Here is a 10671-nt window from a genome sequence, read left to right on the forward strand (position 1 = left end):
TTTCCACACTCCACACCACAAATAGCCATCAGCATTCTCTGTTTTACTCAGATACTTTACAGAGCACATCCCTGTAGTATCTGAGCAGGCAGCATGTGCCCCACTCTGTCCAAGTAGGAGAAACTTGACTCCCTGCCTAGTACATCCCTGCCTGTTTTACCTTGGCTAATGTCCTAACACAACTTGAATCCAGATTCAAGATGCATCTCCACACTGCCAGCACATGGCCAGCCAGCAATCAGCTGTATGATTTGCATCCTGCTGCTCACTGCTGTGTCAGGGCCCACTCCACCCCTGTGCCGCAGATCCCAAGAATAATCTTAATCCTCCCTTCTCTCCAGCTCCTGCAATACTTCTACATGTATTTGCTCTGATTTATACTTTCCACTATCAATCTTGCTAAGATAGGTCATTTCCGAAGAGCTTTCCAGTCAAGGACCACCCCCGCCGCCCTCCGCATCCAAATCACAGTTTAAACAGATGAAAGCATGCCATGCAGCTCCCTCCTGCCCTGCATGTTTTGTCATTGATCTTGCCCCATTCATACAGCTTTCTGTGGGAGGAGAACCTTGGGAAGAGCAAAGGTTCAATATCAAATGTGCACTTTAAATGACGTTCAGAGTCAAAAGAGGCACCATCTGTTCACAGTGCATCAAAAACAGTCAGTTTCACACCCTGACATTTACTCTGGTTGATGCTCCCAATCCCAATTATACCACTTGTGCCCCAGTAAACCATCGTTACCTTCACCTCTCTTGCTACTTGTGTTCATATGATATACAAGCAAAGAGTGGGAGATTATTCGTCTGAATATGCTGGAATGAACAAAATGTATTTCATTGACCAAAACAAGTACCTCTTGATTCAGCAGATCACTCACTAAACACAGCAGGCCAGATCTTTGGCCCTTTCAAAGGCTCCTTTGCACTGCTTTTAGATGCCTTAATGCAGTAAATGATGATTTCCCTATTGTAGAGGAATCTGCAATAGCTGTAGGGCTGGCTATGCCAGCCTTATACCACTCTCCTTTCTGGAGCAGATTGTGGATGAATAGAGGGTGATTCTGGCCATCAGAGTGGCTCCTTGAGCACTGCTGTCCACCAATAGAAATTAGAGCAGTCTTAAGAGCAAGAGTGATCCATGGTGAATGAGAAATCTGGGTCCAGGGGAAAAAAAACACAAAATGATCAGCTCTGGAGAATGGTATTAAGATACAGAGCCTCTGGGTCAGTGGTTCTCAACCTTTTCTTAGCTGAGACTCAAAATCCATACATGGTTTCTTGCAATGCCACACCGAATCCTACAACCCTCAGCAAAAAGCATGTCTGAGTTTGGGTGCTGGCAAAGTTCAGTTTGGGTGATGAGCTTTTGGTACGGAGTCATCTCCCTGCCCAATGCTCAGCTCCACTGAAGTGAAGAGTTCCATTGTGATTGGAATAAAGAGCTAAAGGGGGCAAGGCAGAAGCATCAAGAGAAAAGGACATGGCATGAGCTGCCTTTTGCTTTTCCTATGCAGGCTCCTAGCAACCCAGTGATTTTGGTGTTTCCTTAGCTGGTAGGGTATGACATCCTCCCACCATTGCTCTCTTCTGCTTTGCATACCAACAGGTGAAAAGTGCTGCTCTAGATTACTAGTTCAGAACCAGACTAAGTCAGCAGTGACTAAAAACTGTTCCCATCTGATGGTAGTTTTATGGCCTGTGTGAAATGTGTTGGAGGTCTCAGCCCAGAGTTTAGCAGACAGGTGTCTGTTTCACCAATATCACCATTACAACTGGCACTACCTAACACTCTGGATGTCATACTCAGCCAAGGCCAAAGACTGGATGCAGGATCTAGAAACCAATCTACCCTCCCACTGGGAGGTGAACCCTTTAGAGCAATGATTGGGGGTGAGTGAAGAAATTTGCATAATTGCTGCACTTTTAAGAAGGCTTGTGGGCCTGATCCAGTTGGAACAGAGCCTAAAAGAGGACATCAGTCTCCAGGGCTGTCAATCGGGCACCTTTCACAAGCATTAGATTCACTTCTTTTTTAAATAAAGAAACATAGAAACTATGCTTAAAGTTAAGATATGAAGCTGCCATTTATTTTTTCCTTAACAGAGACAGTATCACTTTGGCACTTAAATCAACCTGAGGCACACACTGATTATTTCCTTTCCAGCCTCTGATTGCTTTATAGGTTCCTTTCAGATTAGTATATTTATGGCCCCTTTTGTTCCAGTTCATGTAAATGCTCTGTTTCTGACTTTGGGTCTGGGTGGGGTTTGTTTGGTTTTTTTATGCAATGCTTACATTACTTTGAACAGCTTTAAAAGCAGAATGTCTTTGAATGTTCTAATAAATGAAAAATCATACCTTCCAAAATGATGTCTTATAAGTTGAAGTGTATACTGTGGGAATGTTGTTGATATTACTATAGCTCCTTAAAGCATCACAATATGCTTTACCTTGTGTGTCTTTTAAATTCTATACAGTAGTGTAAATCTGTGTTTCCTCACTAGCTCCATACTCTTCAGTCTGAGGATTTGATCCTTCAAACACGTGAATAACTTCATTCACTTCAGCAGTCCCATTGAACTGAATGGGACTACTCAAATGAGTAAAGGTACTCATATAAGAGTTGCAGGATCAAGCCTTTAGTTATTAACTGATTGTAATAGTGATGACACATAGTTAGTAACAGCACCCAGACACCAGCAAATGGGGTCTGTGTTAATGTGGATACATTTATATCCAAGTTATTCAACATTAACATAAATTATTGCTATTATAATTCAAGTATATTATTTGTAACTGAAATACACTAGTCCTGTGAAAGTGTAGTTGCCAGAAAAAGCATTGGGTCTTGCTGTTTTATAGATTATTTGCATTTAGCATTCATTTTATTATTGACATAAAGCTAGTTTCATAGAGAGGCAAAATGATAGATAAATTGTAATGTTCCTGAATAAGCTGCGTACTGTACATTTGAATTTTGAAACTAGAAACTAAGTTTGTTCAGATGTAGTATTTTTAAATGCCTAGAGGGTTTGTTTGTTTGATTGATTTAATATGTAAAGGAATAAACATAAATTACTTTGAAATTTTATTGTAGAGCTAAATGTACATATAGCATAATGTGGGGGGAAATCGTTTGAAAGATTAAAATTAGAAATCATTTCACATAGCTGCCATTTTGGCTTTATTTTGTTTGCAGTAGTCATAGTAGATACCAGTCAGTAACAGATACTTATATTAGTGCCTGAGTTTGCCTGGCTTCTCGTGGTTAAAATAAGTTTTTGCAATGATAAAATTGCTCTTGTATGTTTGGGTGAGTTTCTGGAAAAAAACAAAACTACGCAAGGTTCTTGAAATAAAGAGAAATATGAAAGTAGCAGGCTTAGAGACTGCTGTGGAAATACAACTACATGAAATAGGTCTAGGTTTCAAAGTATTTTAAATCAATGGGCCTAATTCACTCCTTTACACTGACGATAGTTAAATTATACCAGGGATGAATTTGGCCCATTAAGTCTACAAATTTCAATATCAGGCATCTCAGGTTTATATACAAATAATTTAGTTTAGTAATTAAACAAAAATAGATTATACTTATGGTAGTGTGTGACCAGATATAATTAGCCCTAATAACATGTTAGTTTTCTCAAATTTTCTATGGGTTATTTTTTGATACAAAGAATGAAAAGCAAGTGTCTTAGTGAAATAGGGATATGTGGAGATAAGCACAATGTTGGTACAAAAGGTACCAAAATTAGAAATTTAGGTCTCAGTGCTCAAGACATTTATGAACTCAACAGAATAACTGGGATGACTCATATGTAAAGTTAAGCATGTGTGTATATGACTGTAATAAGGTATTGGTTCTGAAATCTGCAAAATATGTGACATTTTCAAAAGGCCTTGTTAAAAATGTTGTTTTTGGTGTTATGTGGTTTATTTTGAACAGTGGGCCAGATTCTGAATGCAGTTGCACTGATACAGATGGTTTCAGTGGAGTCAAAAACATCAAAAGTAGTTCCAAGTTATTTTTACATGCTTTGAGCCACATCCTCAATTGGTATAAATCAGCAGAGTTCCATTGACTTCTCTGGTTCTATCCCAAATTATACCAGGAGAGGAGCTGGCCCCTTGTATTCTATATCAAGTCATTTAACGTAACATTCAGTATGACTTTATTTTACAAGGTGAAAAGTTACCTAAGGTGCAAACTATACTACATAGACTATCATTTATATCTATTCACAGGACATGATTTCACTGTATCACTTCATACTTGAAATTCAGTCTGTTATTTTAATATCAGGGTACAAACATGAAAGGTGCGTGTATTACTGTTTCTTTTAAAGGTGCATAATTATTTTTATTCAATGTGGCTAAAAATTCCTATAAAATGCTCTCTATGTGCTCCTCATTCATCATAAAATATGTGAAACGGTGCCTATATCATCTACAAATGTACAGAAATGTATATTAAATACAGACATTTCGCAAGATTGGTTTCTGGCTTTTATGTCTTGCAAATACTTTTCCTAGGCAGCACATATACAGTATAAAGTGAATATATATATACACACATTATATGCATGCACGTATATATGAACAGTTACTTACACAAACTTCCTATCAACTACTGATTACATCAGTCTCATTCTGTCATTAATGCACTGCTTTATTCCTTACTTAGCATGAGTTCATAAGAATAATTTCATAATTTGGCTACTATGGCTCTCAATGCTTCTTAAAAAGATTTTTTTCAATGTCTTATGGCTCAATCCTGCAACCTTTGCTAACATAAGTAATTATCTTCCTAAAGATCTCCCAACCCATACACATATAATCCTGTTGAAATCAATGGGACAATTCACCAAAGCAAGGAATGGTCACATGAGTAAGGGTTACAGAACAAAACACAGGCCAAAACACAAAATACATGGTGTAAATCAAACTTGCATCACTTATCAACTTGCTTCTATGCATTTAAACTAAGTTAAATATACAGAGTTGTTTTGGAGAAACTAGTACAGCATTTTTTTGGCGGGGGTCCAGTGAGTCTAAATAAGCAAACCAATATCTTTAAAGTTGTAAAGATTTATAAACTAGGGTGAAAATCACCTTCCCCTGCTCAAAGTCCAAGTAATAGTGGATGGGCGGAGGAGAATGGAATTCACACAAATTCCTACTATCTACTGCTCCAAGTGTCTTGCCTTCAACCTTGCCTTCTCATATATTCATATATATATATATATATATATATATATATATATATATATATATATATATATATAGGCTGTCAAGCGATTAAAAATATTAACCGTGATTAATCACACTGTTAATAATAGAATACCATTTATTTAAATATTTGTGGATGTTTTCTACATTTTAAAATATATTTATTTAAATACAAAACAGAACAAAGTGTACAGTGCTCACTTTATTTTTATTACAAATATTTGTGCTGTAAAAACCAAAAGAAATAGTATTTTTCAATTCACCTCAAACAAGTACTGTAATGCAATCTCTTTATCATGAAAGTTGAACTTACAAAAATAAAACAATGTAAAACTTTAGAGCCTACAAGTCCACTCAGTCCTACTATTCAGCCAATCGCTAAGACAAACAAGTTTGTTTACATTTGCAGGAGATAATGCTGCCCACTTCTTGTTTACAATGTCACCTGAAAGTGAGAACAGGCGTTGCTGTAGCCGGTGTTGCAAGATATTTACGTGCAAGATGCACTAAAGATTCATATGTCCCTTCATCTTCAACCACCATTCCAGAGGATATGTGTCCACGCTGATGACAGGTTCTGCTCGATAATGATCCAAAGCAGTGCATACCGGTGTATGTTCATTTTCATCATCTGAGTCAGATGCCACCAGCAGAAGGTTGATTTTCTTTTTTGGTGATTCGGTTCTGTAGTTTCCACATCAGCAGCACCTTTTAAGACTTCCACATCTAATCCCTCTCAGATTTTGGAAGGCACCTCAGATTCTTAAACCTTGGGTCAAGTGCTGTAGCTATCTTTAGAAATCTCACATTGGTACCTTCTTTGAGTTTTGTGAAATCTGCAGCGAAATTGTTCTTAAAACAAAGAACATGTGCTGGGTCAACATCTGAGACTGCTATAATATGAAATATATGGCAGAATGCGGGTAAAACAGAGAAGGAGACATACTATTCTCCTGAAGGAGTTCAGTCAAAATTTAAATTAGTGCATTATTTTTTAACAAACATCATCAGCATGGAAGCATGTCTTCTGGAATGGTAGCCAAAGCATGAAGGGGCATACGAATGTTTAGCATATCTGGCACGTAAATACCTTGCAATGCCGGCTACAAAAATGCCATGCGAATGCCTGTTCTCACTTACAGGTGACATTGTAAATAAGAAGTGGGCAGCATTATCTCCTGTAAATGTAAACAAACTTGTTTGTCTTAGTGATTGGCTGAATAAGTAGGACTGAGTGGACTTCTAGGCTCTAAAGTTTTACATTGTTTTGTTTTTGAGTGCAGTTATGTAACAAAAAAAATCTGAGTTTGTAAATTGCAATTTCACTAAAAAGAGATTGCATTACAGTACTTGTATGAGGTGAACTGAAAAATACGATTTCTTGTTTATCATGTTTACAGTGCAAATATTTGTAATAAAAATAATAATATAAAGTGAGCACTGTACACTTTGTATTCTGTGTTGTCATTTAAATCAATATATTTGAAAATGTACAAAAACATCCAAAAATATTTAATAAATTTCAATTGGCATTCCATTGTTTAATAGTGCAATTAAAATGAGATTAATCGTGATTAATTTTTTTAAGAGCGATTAATTTTTGAATTCAACACGTGAGTTAACTGCAATTAATCAACAGCCCTAATATATATATATATATATATATATCAACATGAATATTAAAAAAAAACCCTACCAATACAAGATACTCCACTGCACATGCTTCGCTCCCTGAGGGGAGGATGAGAGAACAAAAAACACATGACAAATGTTAATCAGGTTGCACCACTGGAAAGTACTCAGATACTATGGCCATGAGCATGACGAAAGAACCTTGACAGAATAGAAACAGAATAGAATAAAGGTCTGTTAACCAGGTTTATGGACTGAAATAACTACTGTAACCCTCTGTAGGGATTCCCAGTCTCTTTGCCTGCAGAACTTCGGATGCAATGGCCCCACCCTTATCCTACCTCCAGCTATACCCTCCATTCTGGCCTCTTTTGGCCACTTGTGTGGACACTGCTCTTGCATCTATCCCACAATACAGAGACACCACCGAGGGCTATGGGTGGGCTCTAATTGCATCCTTTTAGTATATCTCTGCCAGAATTGTTAAAACTGAAAAAACAACCAGACTTACCAGGGTAAATTGATTAATAACCCAATGACATTAACAGAAACTAGAACTAGAATTCTGGGGGACTCATGCCTGTTAAAATTAAATAAACTTCAAATAAGGATGTCACAGTGATCAAAGTAACCTTTTATTACAGGTAAATATATAACTACATGGAATATTTCACAATCTAACTACTTAGTAATGGGATAATTTCATGCAATTCTAACCGCACGGCATTTTCTGGGTATCACTGAAGGATAGCTAGCCATCAATGAAATGGATGTCATCATGTTTAAAGTATACTTGTCTATATAACAAAATGCGCTATCTGCATCTTTTATAACACAGATTATTATAACTGAAACATTACATTTAATTTGCCTTTAATTCAGACAATGAAAACTAAGTACTCAGTTCCACTTTTTTCTTTATATGTTCAGTCAGTCTTTATTTTCACTTTCTGGCTGCCAAGTGTGAGAACAATGCTGCAGTGAAGTGCTGGGGGGTCTTTGGATGGGAGGAATTACACTATTATTATTAGCACACTTCATTGTTGGAGGATCTGAAAGTTCTTTACTGATTTATTTTTCAATGTATAACGTGCCTATCAGGACTTCTAGACCAGTGGTTCCCAAACTTGTTCCACTGCTTGTGCAGGGAAAGCCCATGGTGGGCCAGGTTGATTTGTTTACCTGTCGTGTCCGCAGGTTCGGCCGATCGCGGCTCCCAGTGGCCACGGTTCGCTGCTCCAGGCCAATGGGAGCTGCTGGAAGCGGCAGCCAGTACATCCCTCGGCTCGCGCCACTTCCAGCAGCTCCCATTGGCCTGGAGCAGAGAACCGTGGCCACTGGGAGCTGCGATCGGCCGAATCTGCAGACGCGGCAAGTAAACAAACCAGCCCGGCCCGCTAGGGGCTTTCCCTGCACAAGCGGCGGAACAAGTTTGGGAACCACTGTTCTAGACATATAAACAAAAAGTTATATTACATACTTTAATTCAGTCCTAGATTGATACGATGTCAAACTCAAAAACTTCTGTCCATCAATCCAGAATGCTACCTTTTTTCAACCTTTTCACTCTCATTCTATTAGAGAGGGAGAGATACTTTGTAGCTTGCCCTAATGTAAATAAATACAGGCTCTTTTGAGCAGAGGTAGAAGCAAAATTCCAGAATCAACTGAGAGGTCCTGAAACTAGTCACCACACCTATAAATCTAGAAAGTGTAAGTTCAAGCATCCCAGCAAATCTCAACTTCTGCATTAGAGCACTAAATAAGAGGTGGTTACTTAGATAACCAGGGCCACAAGGCTTTCCAGATCAAAACCAAAATCTTGTATTGCACCCAGAAATCAGCAGGGACCCACTGAAGTCTACAAAGCACAGATCTAATAACCTCCATACATGACATACCATTAAATAAAACAGCAGGCACATCCTTCACTAGCTGATTTTCCAAGTGGTTTATAAGCATACTCCAAGTAGAGCACATTGCAGTAGTTCATCCTGAAGATTACAAAGGCATGTATAACTTTGGTGAGGGCCATATCTGTAAGGAACCACCTAACCAAACAGATGATAAAAAGAATGTTGGTTTCTGCTATTATCTGCGAATCAGCTGAGGGTCTGGTCTGATAACCATGCTACAAAACTTATCAACAACAACAACAAAAAAACCAACCTTGGCTGAAGTAACTGATGTCACCTCCTCTGGTTGTTTTCCCCAGCTAACCAGCATCATTCCTGCTTTAAGCAGATCAAGCCTCAACCAACTATTCCCCAGCACAATCTCAGCCAGACACTGAAATATATTACAGACCTCGCTGAAGTTCTTCACAATCTTCTCTAGTCTTGTCAAAAGTGAATAATTTTGTATTTTCTACAGGGGTTGCGATCTCACTCTTCACTTCCTTTCCCAGCTACTGATAAGTATGTTCAACATCACCAATCCTAGTAAGGAAATTTGAGAATATTATGTTAAAAATTGACCATTTTTTCCTAATCTCAGTTTTCTACCTTTTAGGCCTCGTCTTCAAGTGCCGGAGGGGGAGGGGGCGAGTGTGTTCTTATTGTGCTGTCTAATACCCATGGTAAAATCACAGTGAAGACAAGGCAGTTTACATTTTAACACATATTAGTAGGTTGAGGTAAATCCTAGGCTCGCTCCCTCCAGTGTTTATCTCCACCTTCTAATACACTTGAAAACTACAAACTTCCTTGTTTTTGTTATCATTTTATCATGAGTTACCAAGTGTTAGCTAACTGTGGTAAGAAAACACCATTTTTCCTTTATGTGAACTCCTAATCAATGACAGAATTTAACTTCTCATGTCCTGATTTCTTAGCCTATGCCTTCACTAAAAATGGTGTGTTTTTACACCAACCCTGTACCGCCTGACTAGCTACATCAAGAACAAATGTGTTGTCTTCACTGCAAGATAGCTATCTTGAGTCAGCTGTTTCAATATAAAAACACAGCCTTTTTTTGCAGTGACAACATTGCCCTACTTTTCTTACTAGCCTCTTGCCACTTAATAACCACTGTCAAGGACTTTTTGAAAGTCTGAATGTGACATCGGATTCTCCTTTAGCCACTACATTGTTGATTTGCTCAAAGACGAGTAAGCTGGAGAAAGAAAAGGAGGACTTGTGGCACCTTGGAGACTAAGAAATTTATTTGAGCACAAGCTTTCGTGAAGCAGGCTTTTGTTCTGTAGAAAGCACATGGGTTTGTCCCTGTCACATCACATTCCTCTGGGTATTTTTACGATTCTATTTTAATGATCATTTAAACCAAATGATCAACTGCTGATACTGAAGGAAGGTTTACTGCTCTTTAATCCCCCTTACCTAGTGCCTTCCTCCAGTACGCCAGCTGACGAAGAAATTGCTTATCTTTGTTGGCAGCTCAGCCCCTTCCTTCATCCTTAGCTTTTCCCCGAACTGGATGAATACTCTCCAGGCCGAGTCTTGCTGCAATCACTTTGTGCCTGCACCTCCTCTTTTGACACCTCACTCCCTGGCAGTACTTCCCCTTTATCACCTGCCCAGGGCAGGTTACTCCTGTCCCAAACCCAGCTGTGGCGTGAACTGCGGCAAGGGGTCGGCTTCTCTGCAATGGCTTTCTCGGCCTCAGCGGCTTTTTTCTCGGCCTCCGCGTGCCGCCCGCTCATCCGACAAGGCTCCTGGCCGACTCGAAAGGCAGGCGGGGGCTGGCAGCACGGTGCCCCTAGCAACGGGCGGGCTGGGGGCTCGTAACGCCCCTCGGCCCGGGCGCCAGGCCCAGCCCCAGGGCGGAGCCCAGCTGACTGGGGCCA

General features: G+C 39.2%; 1 long non-coding RNA gene across 2 annotated transcripts in view; it reads right to left on the bottom strand.

Annotated features, from left to right (window-relative positions):
* Positions 1 to 10503, bottom strand: part of LOC119850460 — a 30005-nt gene extending 19502 nt beyond the window's left edge. For both annotated transcript variants that reach the window (XR_005290872.2, XR_005290873.2), the window contains exons 1-2: positions 10205 to 10503; positions 9174 to 9304 (exon numbers count right to left, since the gene is read on the bottom strand). This is a non-coding gene — a long non-coding RNA (uncharacterized LOC119850460). The remainder of the gene's footprint in view (positions 1 to 9173; positions 9305 to 10204) is intronic.
* Positions 10504 to 10671: the final 168 nt, after the last annotated feature.

The sequence above is a fragment of the Dermochelys coriacea genome, chromosome 2 (assembly GCF_009764565.3).
Source record: "Dermochelys coriacea isolate rDerCor1 chromosome 2, rDerCor1.pri.v4, whole genome shotgun sequence".
NCBI classification, from domain to species: Eukaryota; Metazoa; Chordata; order Testudines; family Dermochelyidae; genus Dermochelys; species Dermochelys coriacea.